Raw genomic sequence first — 15,592 nt, 5'->3', positions numbered from 1 at the left:
AGGACCAATGCAGCCAGGGGGATGGGGGGCCTTGGAGGACAGGGGACCAGCTTGGGAGCCAGAAGGCTCCCCGGCCCTGAGTGGGCGGGGCAAACGCCCTCTGCTCCTCTCCTGCTTGTCCCAGAGGGCCCCTCCCACCTGCCTCTCCTGATCTCCCTGGCCTCAGGGTCATCGATCCTACCTGGTCTCTGCTTCTCCTCCCCCCTCAGTCCCCCAATGTCCTACCGGTTCACTTGGGGGTCCTTCCATCTCCTTGGGCATCAGGGTCCTGCACCAGCGGCCAGCAGGCACTCTAGTTGTGGGAAAACGCTAACTTGGTATCTTCCCACACTGCCATCTTGACTCCGCCCTGTTGCTCTTTTATTTATATTTTTCCTCTTTTTAAAAATGATTTTTAATTCATTTTTTTAATAAGATATTTGACTTTAATTAGGGCCTTACACATATTTACATGTCAATGGGAATGCTGCAAAAAAGCCACCAATAGTATCATCTCAAAAAAAGGGAATCACATATTAGTTTTTTCCCTTCTTAGGTTTTCCAGAATATTTTTTTTGAATTTTATTTTTTTTATACAGCAGGTTCTTATTAGTTATCTATTTTATACATATTAGTGTATACATGTCAATCCCAGTCTCCCAATTCATCCCATCCCCACCCCGCCAACCCCCCTTAGTGTCCATATGTCCATACATTCTATCAAGTTTCTGTTATTTTAGTTGCAACATTGTTTATACAACATTTAAGACATGGGAAAGCATATGTTATATATAGTGGAATACTTATTGGCTTTAGAATTGGACAAATCTATATTCAGGTACAGATTTTTGCTACTTCTTTATGTAGGATTTTGGGTAAAATCTCTTATCCTTACAGAGCCTGGTATGTGGAAAGTGATTTCTTTTCTTCTCTTAAAATCAAATCAAATCAAATCAAAGTAAACGAAGCTACTATATTACTGTAAAAACAAGCAGTATTATCATAAGCCACAGAGTCTGGCCTTTGCTCATCCTGACCAGCTATACTTGAAAGCTATCCTGTTCTGGAATTAGTAGGAAACACAACAGCATCATAGTTCTCGTTAGTCCTAGCTCCTCCACGTCCTAGCACTGTGACCTTGGGCAGGGGAACTTTCTAGCTCCAGTTTTCTCATCTGCTGGGGTTTGACCTGGTTAGTAAGCAACATTCCTATTTTTCTTGCCTGAGTTCAGAACCAACGGAGAAAGAGACATCTGAGTCAGAAAGATTGAGATCCGCATACTACCTTTAGTCCTGCAAAGCTCTTTGGAGAACGTGACAAGGACACAGAGCAGCAAGGGGCTTCCTGACCCAGATCTTCCCCTCTCGGCTGTGTGCAGCACCCCACAACCACAGGAACCCCTGACTCAGGCTTGCCCAAGGTCACAGAGAAGGAAGGCAGAATGCAGCCTCCCTACAGGTGGCAGACACCAAGGGAAACAAGACTTGCTGATCTATTTCCATCTTCCTAATATAGCAGTGAAAATTCAATGGGGCTGTACCTATTGTTTCTATACAGTAATTGGCATACAATTAGTGTGCAGTAAACAAGGGCTGCTACTGTCTGTCCACTACCTTCTCCAGGTAAACTGTCCTGGATGTCTCTGTGGATGAACTGCCAGACCACATAAAGAGAGGCAATGTGGCACAGGGTCAAGAGCATGGCTGCTGAAACCAGACGATGTGGATATGAATCCTGCCTCCACTACTTCCTGTTGGCATGACCTTGGATGACTTAACCTCTGTGAATCTTAGTTTCTCCACCTGTAAATTGGGGATAGGAGCATTACTACTCATAGGGCCTTTATGAGGGTTAAACAAGCTAACATTTGTAAAGCACTTGGAGAGGTTCCTGGCACATAGTAAAAATGTTTGCTAAATATTAATAAGTAATGAAGACCTAGGTGTTTACTATAGGGCCACCCCACTCCCTTGTGGGGATTTAGAACAAGATGATGACATGCTGGACCATCTTTATTAATGAGCACATTAAAGGGATTTTTTATCCCTCTGAAATCTTTCATCCCTTTCCATTTTGTTCAAAATAAATAATAACTCCGTGGCTGGCAAAGGGAATGATTCTGCGTTAAACTGCCTTCCATAGTATGTGCAGAGTTTTAGATTTTGGGTCCACAGCCTTCTTTCTCCCTCCCACCATCCTAAATTTCTTGGTTAAATTCCCGGCAAGATGAGGATTATTTATAATTTGGCCCTAACTGCAGCCCAGCAGGAGAACATGTTAATGAGTTCATTAATTAATTAGCTTGCATTTGCATAGTACTTTAGCATTTCCAAAGCCCTTTCGGATTCATTATTTCATTTTATGATCACAATACCCCAGTGAGGAACAAGGCAGGGGTTAGCCAGAGTTTCAGACAAGGAGACTGAGGCTCTGTGAGGTTAAGTGGTCGGCCCCAGACAACTTGTTCAGTGGCAGAGCTGGGATCAAACGCGGCTCTTCGTTCATTTTGCGCAGGGACTGTGGAGTCTTACAGATCCTCATTTAAATGCTAGCTCCAATCTATAGTACCTGTGTGATCCTAATCACGTTACTCAGCCACTAGGACTGTTAGTTTTCTCATCTGTAAAACAAAGTTAAAAATAGTATCAACCTCATTAGGACTAATATGAATATTAACCAAGGTAATACACAGAAAGCACACATTGTAACTACTTGGCCAGTGGTAAGGCTGTTATTATAAAGACTGACGATAAATTTCTACTAAACATAACTATGGAAGCACCACATGCAAAGTGTTTTGGGAGAAGGAAGCAGGAGTGAACTGGATCCACTTTATGCGGTAGAGAACTGGGAAAGTCTTCTGAGACACAGTTGAACCTTGACAGGTGAACATAAATTTTTCCAGGCAGAGAAAGATGAAAGAAAATTCCAGGGAGCAAAACTGATGGTCCAAATCACAGTGGGGTGAACTTATTTGCTGTCTTTAGGGAAAGGATAGCAACACCAAGGTTAGTTGTTGGCGGAGGATAAGTAGGGGTGAAAGTGACGATGGGTGTGTAGAACTAGATGTATCATAAGATATCTAGTGGTTGTGAAGATTGTTAGCTCATGGGCATAGTGATAGCGTAATGTACCTAGGGATGAAGAAAATGATTGTGGGCTGGACATAGAGACAGCATGAGATACCTAGTGGTTAAGACGATAGCAGGAGTGTGTGTATAGTGATGGCATAGGGTATACCTAGTGGTTAAGACGATAGCAGGGGTGTGTGTATAGTGATGGCATAGGGTACACCTAGTGGTTAAGATGATAGTAGGAGTGTGTGTATAGTGATGGCATAGGGTATACCTATTGGTTAAGACGATAGCAGGAGTGTGTGTATAGTGATGGCATAAGGTATACCTAGTGGTTAAGATGATAGTAGGAGTGTGTGTATAGTGATGGCATAAGGTATACCTAGTGGTTATAGGGCAGTAAAATTTGCCAGCCCCAAATGTGTCTCTTTGGCATGAGGATTAATTTAGGCTGATTATTTTTAAGAAACAGAAGACTCAGGAAGTCTTTCTTTTTACCTCCCCCTTAGCTGCATAAAGAATTTAGATAAAGAGACTGTACCCCTGGAATAGCGCTATCCCCAGACATATCTGCAAAGACTATGGGCTTGGTGTGGTGAATTAGGGCCTAGAGATTAGAGTCCACTCTGTGTCCCATTGTCTCTGTCTGGCCTGGCAAACATCTGTTGACCAAACATTTGCTTTTCCGTCTCCACGTGAATTGTCTTCCTCCCCTTGGGAGTCCCAAACAACTACCCTCAACATTCTGTTTCATTTTTAGATGAACATGGTATTTAAAGTGAGGTCATCCACCATTTTGGTGAGTTACTCAGTTTTCCATGTATGTATATTAATAAACTTTGTTCGATTTCCTCTTGTTAATCTGTCTCATGTCAATTTAGACCAGCCAGAAGAACCTAGAAGGATAGCGGACAATCTCTTCCTCCCCGACATGGTTGAAACGGTGGTGGGAATGTGGGCGTGGAGATGGATAGACTCCAGTGATGACATGAGTCAGCATGGCAAGAGTTAAATTATGAAGGTCTTACAATCCCTCACAGCAGGTTTGTACTTTTATGGGAAATCACATGAATGATAATTGTCTATTTTTTTAAGGAGAGGAAATGATTTTATCTGATATATGTTTCAGAAAGATTACACTGATTGCAAGTGCATGGGAGGGTCAAAGATGAATCTTTTCCATCATAGGAGCAATATTCCTGACTTAAAATGTCTTTTAAAGAAGAATATGTTTTCTTTTTTTACTTTAAAAATTTACTCTGTATTTTCTAAGGGTCTGTTTGATTTTTAAGCCTGAAGGGTAAGGTTTGCAAGTGCAGACTTGAAAGCACACAGAATCTTCCCATCACCAAAAGGCTTAGATTCACAAATTTATAGAAATTTAGGCTAGCCTGGGACCTTAGAGAACTTTAATTCCAGATTCTCATGGAACAATTTGGGTAGCAATAGTCTTCACACATTTCCCCCAGACTTCTGCCTCTGCGCACACGTGAATTGGAAGCTCTGACATGTCTTCAAGTCATCTGGCTATGCAGGGGACAAATCAAAGCCATGCATTACTGTTAGATACATGAAGAGCATCAGAGTCCATACATCCCAACATCTCTTACACTATAAAATAGTATCTGGCCAAATAAGTGTGAGGAATGCTTTATCCTAAATTCCCAACTCTGTCCTGCCCCCAATGCACGTGTATGTGACCACTTATGCACACGCATACACATATACATACATACACAGGCATTTATACTTTGGACAGTCACAATTCACATCAGAATGTTAAAGGCTCTGCAGGAAAGACAACAAAAACAGAACACAGTGTTTCCCAAAATTAAATGACCATAGAAACAGCATCTTTTTTTAAGAAACAACATACCTTTTTTATTTCCCACTTTGGGACATTCTGATTAATACACTTTTCTAATAATCAGATGAGATCTGTGAGTTTGCTAGAGCTATGGAAGCAGTTACTGCTACTGCTCTGATGAGAATCCAAGTTCAATGCCTGGATATTCTCATTTTTGTAAAAATATTCCAAGTTTGAGTCTCCTGGCCCGAGTCTCCATTATAAAGATATATTTGGGAGAGTGTCAGGACACACAAGAGCACAGATATCTGTTAGTTATGACTGTATGAGTCGCTGGAGAATTTTTCTCTCTCTAAGTAACCAATCTGCACTGGGACTCTCTTGTTATAAAATGTCTTGAGGACTGAAGGTTTTATTTCTGTCTCATCTGCTTCCTGCATTTGTAGTTTGTCTAAACAAATTTTTCTTTCAGAGCATGAACTACTTGTCTGATTTTTTAGTAATATGTTGTTTAATTGTGTTTTAATAAAGTCCATGGGAGGAATTCAAAGTGTAGTTTAATCCTTTATGAAAGAAAAAGCATAATGGGAAAATCACCATCTTCTTCTCTAAGTCCAAGTACATTGCAATGGATGCAACTTGGACATCAATGGTTTGGCAGAGACAGGCTTGATGCTAACCAATCCCACTTCTTGGACACAAAGGAAGACTACATTTCCCAACCTCCCTTGAAGTTATTTGGGACCACGTGATTTGGTTTTGGCCAATAGGGTGTGGGTAGGAGTGATGGTACCCGACTTTAGTTTTGGTTCTGAAATCTCATGCAATTTCTTCCTCTCTCTTCCTTTTCTTGGTGACAACAGAGGTCTCATGTGGAAGATGGGGGCACTCCTGGGTGGAAATTCCTGAGTCATTACTGGAGGAACAGTCACCAAGAGAGCTACTCAATCAGTACAGGCTGAAGAAGGAACAGACATTTGCAGCGTGGAAGCACTGAGATATCAGGTTTATCACTTACTCCAGCCTGGTCTAGACTATTCTTACTAATACAAACATGACTTTCGTTTTCTCTGACGTATTTGAGGATTGCCTATTGGGAGGAAGTATTCATTCCTTGAATTATAAGCATTTCATAGCTCCTCACAAAAAAAGTCTTGTATCTCTTCTTTCCTTGGAGCCTCCCAGCACCCTTTGGGGAAAATTTGGAAGGTGTTCATCATGCTTCATTTATAGGTGCAGCAGGCATGGCTTAAAGAATACTGTCCACAATAACTCAGGGGGGTCAGTGTCTCATCTGAACTTCAAACTCAGGCTTCCTGTCTCCAACTTCAGTGCTCACTCACCATACTCCTTTTGCAAAACTGGCATGGAATTAGCAGGATGGCAAAGCCAATCTGGTGCGTCCAAAATGGCTCATTTCAAATTACCTGCGTCCTGAAGTTAGGAGGAATTTAACTACCAAAACTTTAGAGTCAAGCTGGGTCTGAGTCATTCTAAGAGCTTCTTGTTTTTTAAAAAAAATAGACATTATTTTCAGAGTAATGTTAGGTTCAGAACAAAACTAAGAGGAAGGTGCAAAGATTTCCCATATACCCTGCTCACATGTATATCTTCTCCCACTATCAATCTCCCCCAGAAGAGTGGTACATTGGTTACAATTGATGACCCTATATTGACATATTATCCCCCAAAGACCGTAGTCCACATGGGGGTTTACTCTTGGTGCTATACATTTTACAGGTTTGGACAAATGTATAATGACATGTATCCGCCATTAAAGTTTTATACAGAGAAGTTTCATTGTTTTTAAGGGCTTCTTTAGTTCTGGTTTATCCTTACTCCTGGGATAGAGCCTTTCAAAAATTCCAAGAGAAAGCTCCTTCTTGGCAAGTCCTGAACCCAATTTTTAATTACTCCAGCCCCGTAAGATTACTCTGTCCCGTTTCTTGGCCTCTAAATCGCCACTTTGTGATTAGCTTCTAAGCCACTCAGATACCTCTTTAGATTTATCAAATGCCTCCAGAAGTAAAGCAGTACCAAATGGTTGATTTGGTATTTTAGGATTTGGTATTTTAGGAAAATCTCTAGATTTTCCTTCTCTCGAATCTTAGCCTTTCAAGTCTTGGTAGTTCTCAGATGTCTTCAAAAATGATTATTGTTTTTATAACTGATCAAATTGATATAATTTTCTAGTTGTTCTCCATAGGATTGTTGGTCTGAAACAAACTGGGCCTCCATAACCAGAAGCAGAATTCCCTTCCTAAGCACTTTTTGGTAAATCTTTATTTAGCTTTCTTTCACTCAGTCACTTTCTATTGCAGAGGCTCTGGTTGCATTTAAATGGAAATATGTATCTTCGCACTGAATTGGGCAGTTATGGCCCCAGAATAGAATTTATGAGGATTGGTATAAGTAAGGGAATGTATTAAGCCCTTAAAACTATAGGAATATACCATAGTTATAAAAAATATTTCAGATCTGGGAAAGCAAAATGAACTTGGGATGAGGAGAGACAGAATCGTAAGCTCAGTATTGGAGTCGTGTTCTACCCCACATCTGCCAGGTGTTCCTCTATTCTCCGCCTAGAAACCATCCTTCCACTTAATCGAGGGGACCCAGACCTGCCTTTTAATTCGGTGATGGAGATGGGAGACATTCTTTAAGAAATATGTCATGCTAGAATTTAAAGGGATGGGGGATGGAGTAATGGAGAAGGAAACTGCCTTGATTTCTACTTCCCTGACGCAGAAATTGAAGAGTATCAAACAAGCCATTTTAGTACAAATAAATATCACTTCCATAACAGTAGCCAATACACTAGTCTACAGGGTCTACAAGCACATCAGCTTTGGCTACTCTTTTTCCACAATTACATCCAGTGCTAGCACAGAGCCCAACACGTGGCAGCTGCTCATCAAGTATTTTTTGCAAGAGACAATGGTTGGAACTTAGAACCCTCTAGTGCTGTTTCCTTTTTTAAAGCTGGAACCAAGAACTATAGATCACCAATTTAACCCTTTTATTTTATGAATGAGAAAACTGTGGTCTATATTTGTTGGGTTATTGCTGAAAGCAGATTATAATAAGCAGACAACAGAACCTTAAAAAAAGCCTTACGATTTAGACTTTGTTACAAAGTTACAAGTGTAAAAATAGGTGTACAATACCTATTTATGTAGGTACATAAATATTCAGAAATACAAGTACACATCCATGCAGATCATTTTACCTAAGAACACGGATGAAGGACACTTGGGAGTTATTGAAGGAAATTTTGAGTAAATCATCCAGGAAGCAGAGGAAGCTGCATTCCCTAATGTGCCCTCTGGTGTCCTGGGAAGAGTATAAGAGCAGACTGACTCTTCCACATTTTTTCTTTTGCAGTGAGTTTGAGTATGTTGGTTAAAGTGATTTAGTACAGGCAAACCTTGTATTTTCTTATTGGATGGTTGCCTTCCACTGTTTTGATAAAATTGTCTCTAACTCTACCTTCCAAGGGAGAATCATCTGCTATCTATGTTTGGCCATTGTCATTTAAGCACATGGAAATGTGGGCTTAGAAGATTATATTGAAGTCAAATGTCAAGTCTGATTTTTGAAATGGAAACACCTATTGCTGTCTGAGGTAATTATCAAAATGTGGATCCCAACAAAGTAATTTTATTTCAGCCAGAGCCTGTAAGTTCAGATCAGGAAGTGGGTGAAGACTGACTTTTTCTTTGTCTTTATTAGATTCTCTGTGATGAAAAAAAAAATAAAACCCCTCATTTTAAATTTGTATCAAATGATACTTTGCTGACATATTATCTGCAGAAATCAATGCAGCAGCGCCCTGGCTAATTTGGAGTGGAGTTGTTTTGCAACAATTTAGAACATAGCTTGGGAATGAGCTATTCAGCCAGCTTGCATTAAAATTAATTTGATAAAGTATACGTTAGCACCCTTGACAGTTCTCTGAGCATAGATTTTAATAGATGAGGGTACGGGGGGCTTGGCCATCTCCGAGATGGAGAGAGAAATTTGCCATCTCACCCTCCCCTACTGTGGGACTAAACCCTTCAGCAATCAGCACAGTACATCAAATTTAAGAATCTTTAAATATTAAATATCAGTGTGCACCATGGAATGTAATAAACCCACTTTTCAAATAATGTTTCACTCCCCGACATCAAAATGTGTGAGGAGTTTTCTTTTAAATATACTGTAGAAGTTAATTAAGTTCACTGAAGTTTATGGCATGGATTCACTAAGACTACATTGGGATATTTACAACCCACCCAGAACGCAACTCAGTAAAACTTTTGATATGTTGATAAGTGATAAGGATGTCATTTGAGGTTTATTTTTTAATAATTTAATTGTCATTGTAAAATGCCTCATAGTTAGGACAGATTAAATTGCCACCAAAACCATTACTAAAATTCATAACCTCTATAAATGCAGAGTGTTTGCTGCTGTATCATAAATAACAGCACTTGTTCCAGGAAAATGAGGTGCCTGAAATAAATTAAGGAAACAAAAACATATAAATGCATTAGATTGCAACAATTTCTGGTTGCTGATGGGAACGCAGCCAAGTGGGGAGGTGGATTCTTTTACTGAGCAAGGGTTACATATGATCTCAATAAATCTTGGGTCCTGGAGGATTTCTTTGGTGTTATTTACCTTATTGACACATTTGGAGGGTGCTGCGTCTCTTGAGTGAGGAAGAGCAAGAGAATCTGTGAACTGGAAGAAATTATATCACTAGCAAAGTGACCTTGTCCAAATTGCACGGTCTTCTTGAGTTTCATGTTTCTTGTCTGCAAAATGGGATCATATTTTCCAATTGTGTTTTCTCATGGGGTCCTGTTTTGTTCTAATATATCCGCTAGACTAGTGTGAATAGTCACTTTCCTTGGGAAGCCTTTTTCGATTTCTCAAGTAGGATTGGACCTTCTCTTTCTGCCATTCATCTAATGCCATTTGTCATGGGGTTATTATCATCACCATCATCATCATTTTATTTTAAAAATAATAGTTATTTTATTTTAAAACAGTTTCACACTCACAGAAGAACAGGAAGAATAGTATGGAGAACTCTCGTATGCCGTTTGTCTAGAGATTCCATTTAAGTTTTGCCAATTGTCCCAATATCTTCCTTTTTAATAGAAAGGATCAGTCCAGGATCACGTGTTGTATCTAGTTGTCAGGTCACTCTAGTCTTTTTCAGTCTGAATCCGTTTCTTGACTTTTATGACCTTGAAGTTTTGTAGACTATAGGTCAGGAATTTTGAACAATGTCCCTCAATTTGAGTTTTTCACGGGGCTGTTATTAAATGCTCAGAGACTGGTTTTGCTCATGAGGGTTGGAGCCACTCAAGGTCAGAGTCTGGGCTGTTCATCTTTGTAACCCCTGTACCCAGCATACTACCAGACATAGAGTAGGTGCAAAATGGATCTCAATGGGATAAGTATACCAATATATCCCTTGGTATATTAAAAAAATATGTTTTCATATGTTTAGGGGAAAGAAATTCTCTTAAATTTTCTAATTTCACCTTTTGGTACATGACAATTCAGTATCGGGGCAACGTTGGCTTGGTGTCGGAATAGGTGGCTTTTAGGGATAGCTGGGGTAGAATATTGAAGAGAAGGACTGGCTGATTTATCCACAGAACTAGCACCTGTCTTAAACATACTGAACTGATAAACAATGCAGCTGCTGTGGAACTCACACAGAGAAGTAAACGTGGAGGCCGTATGTAATTCACTGTCGGTGTTTAATTAGAAATTTTAAAGAAAATTACAGGAGAAGCAGAAAGTGCTTCTGATCACTGACGCCATGGATCGATTTGGTACTCACCTTGGCTCAGAGATATTACCTGGGCTGATTTCTGCTCTTGAAAGAACTCCAGGATTTTACACAGTGGGGAAGAAGAACCAACACTGGGTTGAGAGCTGAAAGATTTGGATTTCAGTTTTGACCCGGGTACTTTCTTTCTCTGTGATCTTGAGTGGATGACTTTCTCTCTCTGGACCTCAGTTTCCTCACATGTAAAATGAAGGGGGTTGTGATGACCCATGTTTCCTTCCATCCCACATAGAGCACGACTTACCTCTGGACAACCAGCTGGCTCTGAGGGATGGGACACATGTCAGCTCATTTCTGGGGAATTAGAATATGAGGTCATTCAAGTTGGGAGGTGGAGATGACCCAGCATTTTCACTTTCTCATAGCTGAGTTCTCATTGTTCTTTCGAAGTCACAGCCAGACTAGAGGATGATTATAAACTTGTGAGACATACAGGATAAAAGGAGACTGAGCAAAAATGAGAAAGTTTAACTTCCTGGCCCTTGCAGCCAATTACAGCACATATCCTACAAGTCAGGCGTCTCCGCTGTGTTTAACCCAGCAGGAAATAGCCTTGAAGAGACTTCACAATTCCTCTCTCAGACATGAAGTAAAACAAAAGATTCCTTATTATTGGGTTGAAAACCTAAGGACAGTAACCAGGATAAAATAATAAAGTTATAAAAGTTCTTTCCTTTTTAATAGAATTTTGTGTTAGTATTGTAAATTAATGTAAATGTCACTTTAAAAGAGAATACAGAATAGAATCCTAATAAAGTTGGAGAGCACCGCAGGGGTGGTGAGTAAATTGGGAGAATATCCGATTAGATTTCAAATGTTGCTTTTTAATTTGTGGGACTTCTCTTCTCCCAGTTTATTAGATGTGCTGATTCAGAGTGAGTTTCCTGGGCTTGAAAGGGCTGCATCTCACTTCTAATTCCATATTAACCAGTAGATCACAGAGATTACTGTTTAGCATTTGTGTAGGTTCTGTTTTTGCAAGTGTTTTGAATTATTAGTGAATTCCTTTGAGAAAGTCAAATGGAAGGTTTAGCCAACAAATGACCTGCAAAGAATCTGAAGCCGAGGGAGGTTAAGCAAATTGAGAACAATGACAAACAAATGAAAGCAGATCGATTTCCTGGTATGTGTCTATCCAGGCTGGCCCAGCTTCTGGAAGGTGGAGATTGGCCCTCACTCATCAAGCATATCTATACCATGACCTTGTAATAAATACTGATGAAGTTAAAGGTTCTGCCAGCATTAGGATATAGAAACATCTTTTACTGGGAACTTTTTTTTTTTTTTTTGTGGTACACGGGTCTCTCACTGCCGTGGCCTCTCCAGTTGCAGAGCACAGGCTCCGGACGCGCAGGCTCAGCAGCCATGGCTCACAGGCCCAGCCGCTCCGCGGCATGTGGGATCTTCCCGGACCGGGGCATGAACCCACGTCCCCTGCATCGGCAGGCAGGCTCTCAACCACTGCGCCACCAGGGAAGCCCAACTGGGAACTTTTTAATAGCAGAGAGATTCACATAGACAATTTACATTTGAGACTTTACTAATCCCACCCTCACTTACATCTCATTAACCTCCCAAAAACCAGGAGCCCTGTGGGGCAGGCTTCTTCATAATTACTGGAAAATATACCTGGCAGCAGAACCAGGACATTAGAGGTCTAGTTCTGACTTAGCCACACACTAGCTGGGTGTCCTTGAACAAGTGTCTCCTTTGCTGTGATCCCCATTTTCCTTATCTGGAGGAGTGGGTCAGACTAGATTCAACGTGTCCCACCCAACACTGGTCCCATGAGATATTTCTTGATAAAAGGGCTCTGTGGCTAGGGATGTTTGGATAAAGATGTGAACCACACCCATCTCTAAGAGATGCACAACACACTCCAGTACGTTAAAGACTGTGAAAAGGCCAGAAGGAAAGAAATCTGTTTGGTAGCGACTGTTACCAAAATGTATATGATCTAAGGACTCTGTTTCTGAGAAAAACCCATTGACATCCTTTAGATGTTTTGTGGAGCTTTCATTGGTAGAGCATCTCAAAGAGCTTGTCCAACTCTGATATTTATTGTTTTGGGGTGACTCTCTTTTACAGATAAGAAAAATCTGAGACACAGAGAGAACAAATAACCAGATCAAAGACACACACGAACAGGTAGTTAAACCTGGTTTTAGAATCTTAATAGGAGTTCCTTTCTTTGACAGTTTTTATCCTACAAACAATGGAGAACCACATGGGCTATCTATTCCATGTGGCCACATTTACATTTAAAACTGTATTTCAGTGTCTAATAGGTCCAAGGCTGCCTCATTGAGCAGCCTTCATTGAGCCTTCATTCATTCATTCAAGAGCCTTCATTGAGGAAGACCATCTTGGATATAGGGTAGGGTCAGGGCAAGAATGACAGTTAGGCTTAGGATAGAATGCAGCCCTTGTGTGTCCAGAGTGGGGTTTTCTGTCTCTCCCAGGTTGAGTTAGGTACAGTTTTTGTACATATATCTCTTTTGAGGCTCTTCTGCATGTTCTTTTAAAATTATATATTTTAAATATATGCATTTTCTAGATATCCCTTTAGAATTCAGCGTTCTTAGAACAATGTCTGGCGCATAGATGATACTTAGCATCATTTTGAGACTGGATGAGTGAATGAATGAATGAACAAATAAACAAATACATAAAATGCTAATTGGAACTCTAAACATGTTAAAGCCATGTCTCCACTGTCCCTGCCTGGGACATGGAACGGGATCAAAGCAACTTTGCCAGATTATCTGAGCCCCAGCCAGCTTTTAACTCAGTTGTCCTCTCTGGATCCCACAGTCTTCTGCTATTTTTCAGTTTTGTTTTTAACTTTTCCTGGGGCCATATTTTACCTTGGAGATATTTTCCAGTAACACCTCGATCCTAAGGACAGGCAAGGTCTTTCTTGGCTGTGTCTCCTTTTCTAAGGAAGGATTTGTTTGTTTGTGTTTCTACGAAATTGAAGCCATCCAAAAAAATATATCTGGTGGGATGACATTGTGTCAGAAAATAATACTAGGTACCGAGGACATGATGATTAGTGAAGTAAATAGAGGAAGAAAAGGTGCTTGAATTCAAACTCAGTCTTGGAGGTCAGGGAAGGATTTATGGAAGAAATGAGGGCTACACTGAGATCTGAAGAATAAATAGGAGTTAACCAGAAAAAAAGGTAACTGGAAGTGTTACAGACAGAAGGAAAAGCAGGCAGAAAATCCTGAATGTGAGAAAAACAAGTTACGTTTGGGGAACTCAAAGGTGTTCGATATGGCTGGAGTAGAGAGAGTGAAGGAGGAGGTGAGAAGGCTGGAGCCATAAGCCCTGAGCTGATAACAGAGTGAACTGCATGCCTCATTTGGGTGTATTTGTGGGCACTGGTAGGGAGGGCCCTGGAGAGTTTCAAGCAGGTATATGATGAGAACGGACTGGCACTTTAGAACAGGTTGACCAGATCTACGTTCTGGCTGCAGAGGGGATGCCAGATTAAGGCAAGACAAAATTCAAGGAGCCTAATTAGGAGCTTGCTATAGTCACTGAAGAAACCACTGTGTCATGGGCTAGGGCAATGATAGTGGGAATAAAAAACTGTTTGGCTTTGAGTTTTTTAAGGAAGCTGAATCAATTTGATGATTAATTAAATGTGAGAGATGAGTGAGAGAGATGAATTAAATATGAGTCCCAGCTTTGTGGTCTGACAACTGGGTGAGAATTGATAGACACCATTCATTGATAATGGCAAAACCAGAGGAGGAACAGTTTTTTAATATTGGGGATTTCATGAGCTGGGGTCTAAGTCATATATTCTCTTCCTCTTCAAAACCATTTGTCAGGGGCTGTTACTACTTACTTGTTTAAAGAATTTACCAGTCAGTATATAAAGCACAATATATAAAAAGGAATTTGGATTCCATACGTAGAAAAGAGCCTATTTATACAACTGCGTATCTATCCACAAATGGGTTGGTGGCACTAGCCCAGTACAAACAAAGCATTAGCCATATTTTGAAACAATTAATGGCTCATCAAGTTTTGTACGTGAGGTCACTTGTACCTTTGGGTAGTAGAATAAACAAAATAATAAACATAATTTAGAGAGTACTTGTGAGCCATTTGGGTTTTATGTATTTTTGATGAGTTGGAAAAATAGTGGAACTTCTGCTTCAGTATTTTACCTCACAACTAACGTGTTGGTTTCAGGGAGGAACTCTTTAACCCAAGTGTGACTGGGCTGTTTGAAATTCATCTAGATGCATGTGACCAGAAGGCTGAAGAAACTTAGGGTAGGCGATATAAGGCACTATTGGGGAAATTTGGGATATTTTCTCCTGAGAAGTTGAAGATGCAAAGAGAGAAGGAGTGGGTGTTCATAAACGTACAAATGGCTCTTGTAGGGAGGGTGTGGTTGAGGTTTCTAGATGGTAAAGTGAGAGACAGGAGCTGTAGAGTTGGATACGGATGGGCTCCTGGCTCAGACATGAAGTGTGTGACCTTGGCAAGTCCTTCAACTCTCCTGAGACCAGTTTCTTCATCTATTAAATGGAGATAATAATTATCTCCATTGCAAAGCTGAATTGAGTAATAAAGAGAATGTGATCACTTGTCAACTCCTATAATTTTATACCTCTACCTCCTTAAGCTAATTCATGTCACTTATCTTCTTCTTTCAGACATCATTGCAAACATCCTTAAGACATCTCACATCTCTGACTTAATCCTACCCTAACTGAACTCTTGGCCTCTTGTCTTGTTCTCTCCAACCACCAACTGTGCTTTTCACAGAATGATTGTTCTAAATCACAGGGCCTTTCTAAACACATGATCATGTTTTCCACTGGTTAAAACTCCTCCAAAAAGCTCCCTTTAGC

This window comes from Tursiops truncatus, chromosome 6 (assembly GCF_011762595.2).
Source record: "Tursiops truncatus isolate mTurTru1 chromosome 6, mTurTru1.mat.Y, whole genome shotgun sequence".
NCBI classification, from domain to species: Eukaryota; Metazoa; Chordata; class Mammalia; order Artiodactyla; family Delphinidae; genus Tursiops; species Tursiops truncatus.
Note: the sequence above shows the minus strand (reverse complement) of the source record.